The 2,745-nt window shown below is 36.4% G+C and overlaps 1 non-coding gene across 1 annotated transcript; it reads left to right on the top strand.

The window, feature by feature from the left end:
- The first annotated feature begins 526 nt into the window (after window positions 1-526).
- Window positions 527-634, top strand: LOC130978095 (small nucleolar RNA R71). Its single transcript, XR_009085758.1, has one exon. It is a non-coding gene; the product is annotated as a small nucleolar RNA R71 (small nucleolar RNA).
- The last annotated feature ends 2,111 nt before the right edge of the window (window positions 635-2,745 follow it).

Below are 2,745 nucleotides of genomic sequence, written 5' to 3' on the forward strand. Positions count from 1 at the left end.
GGAAAGGCTTGCCATTGCTAAACCTGTTTCTTCCACCATTATTGTTGTTGAAACCTTGTTGAGGTCTCTGTTGATCCTTCCATGAGAAATTTGGATGATTTCTCCATGAAGAATTATAGGTGTTTCCATAGGGTTCTCCCATGTAATTCACCTCTTCCATTGAAGGGTTCTCAGGATCATAAACTTCTTCTTCAGATGAAGCATCCTTAGTACTGCTTGGTGCATTTTGCATTCCAGACAGACTTTGAGAAATCAAATTGACTTGCTGAGTCAATATCTTGTTCTGAGCTAATATGGCATTCAGAGTATCAATCTCAAGAACTCCTTTCTTCTGGCTTGTCCCATTGTTCACAGGATTCCTTTCAGAAGTGTACATGAATTGGTTATTTGCAACCATTTTAATTAGTTCTTGAGCTTCAGCAGGCGTCTTCTTCAGATGAAGAGATCCTCCAGCAGAGCTATCCAAAGACATCTTGGACAGTTCAGAGAGACCATCATAGAAAATACCTATGATGCTCCATTCAGAAAGCATATCAGAGGGACACTTTCTGATCAATTGTTTGTATCTTTCCCAAGCTTCATAGAGGGATTCTCCTTCCTTCTGTCTGAAGGTTTGGACTTCCACTCTAAGCTTACTCAATTTTTGAGGTGGAAAGAACTTTGCCAAGAAGGCATTGACTAGCTTTTCCCAAGAGTTCAGGCTTTCTTTAGGTTGTGAGTCTAACCATGTCCTAGCTCTGTCTCTTACAGCAAAAGGGAATAGCATTAGTCTGTAGACCTCAGGGTCAACCCCATTAGTCTTGACAGTGTCACAGATTTGCAAGAATTCAGCTAAGAACTGATGAGGATCTTCCAATGGAAGTCCATGGAACTTGTAATTCTGTTGCATTAGAGAAACTAATTGAGGCTTAAGCTCAAAGTTGTTTGCTCCAATGGCAGGGATAGAGATGCTTCTCCCATAGAAGTCGGGAGTAGGTGCAGTAAAGTCACCCAGCACCTTCCTTGCATTGTTGGCATTGTTGTTGTTTTCGGCTGCCATGGGTTCTTCTTCTTTGAAGATTTCTGTTAGGTCCTCTACAGAGAGTTGTGCCTTAGCTTCTCTTAGCTTTCGCTTCAAGGTCCTTTCAGGTTCAGGGTCAGCTTCAACAAGAATGCCTTTGTCTTTGTTCCTGCTCATATGAAAGAGAAGAGAACAAGAAAATATGGAATCCTCTATGTCACAGTATAGAGATTCCTTGAGGTGTCAGAGGAAAAGAAAAATAGAAGGAAGAGGTAGAAGAATTCGAACTTAGTGAGATAGAGTTCAAATTGTGCATTGAGGAGGAGTGGTACTCCATAAATAGAAGGATGCGAGAAGAGGGGAAGAAATTTCGAAAATTAAATTAAAAAGATTTTAAAAACATTTTGAAAAACTTTAATTGATTTTCGAAAACCAAGAGTGGGAAAGAAATCAAGTAATTTTTGAAAAAGATTTTGAAATTAGAAAAAAAAGATATGATTGAAAACTATTTTGAAAAAGATATGATTAAAAAGATATGTTTGAAAAATTATGGTTTTAAAAAGATATGATTGAAAAGATATGATTTGAAAATAATTTTAAAAAGATTTGATTTTAAAAATGAATGACTTGCCTAACAAGAAAAGATATGATTCAAACATTAAACCTTTCTCAACAGAAAAGGCAACATACTTGAAATGTTCAATCAAATCATTAATTGTTAGCAAGTATCTTTGAAAAAGGAAAGAAATTGATTTTGAAAAAGATTTGATTGAGAAGATATGATTTGGAAAAGATTTGATTTTGAAAAACTTTGAAAGCTTGAAAAAAATTGATTTGAAAACAAAATCTTCCCTCTTGTGCCATCCTGGCGTTAAACGCCCAGAATGGTGCACATTCTGGCGTTTAACGCCCAAAGCACTACCCTTTTGGGCATTAAACGCCCAGCCAGGCACTCTGGCTGGCGTTTAAACGCCAGTTTGCCTTCCTCACTGGGCGTTTTGAACGCCCAGCTTTTTCTGTATAATTCCTCTGCTGTATGTTCTGAATCTTCAATTCTCTGTATTATTGACTTGAAAAGACACAAATTAAAAATATTTTTGGAATTTTAATAATGAGGAATAATCAAAATGCAACTAAAATCAAATAACAATGCATGCAAGACACCAAACTTAGCAGTTTGTATACTACGGACACTAACAACATGAGAATGCACATGAGAAACAACAAAACACTCAAGTCAAGAGAATTCAAAGATCAGAGCAAGGAAGTCATCAAGAACATCTTGAAGATTAATGAAGACACATGCATGAATTCGAAAAATGCAAGAAGAACAGAAACATGCAGTTGACACCAAACTTAAAATGAGACACTAGACTCACAAGAAACATGAGAATATTTTTTTTTTGGATTTTTCGAAAATTAAGTGGAAAAGAAAATAAAGGTATCAAAATTCTTAATGAGAATTCCAAGAATCATGCAATGTTAGTCTAAAGCTTTAGTCTAAAAGAATTAGACATAGCTAGCCAAGCTTCAGCAGGACATTGCATTCAAGAGCTAAATTGATGATAATCAATCAGCTTTGGTGATGATAAGAACATCACCTTGAAACACTAGAATTCATTCTTAAGAACTCTGAAAAATACCTAATCTAAGCAACAAGATGAACCGTCAGTTGTCCATACACGAAACAATCCCCGGCAACGGCGCCAAAAACTTGGTGCATGAAATTGGGATCACTACAACTT

The sequence above is a fragment of the Arachis stenosperma genome, chromosome 4 (assembly GCF_014773155.1).
Source record: "Arachis stenosperma cultivar V10309 chromosome 4, arast.V10309.gnm1.PFL2, whole genome shotgun sequence".
Classification (NCBI taxonomy): domain Eukaryota; kingdom Viridiplantae; phylum Streptophyta; class Magnoliopsida; order Fabales; family Fabaceae; genus Arachis; species Arachis stenosperma.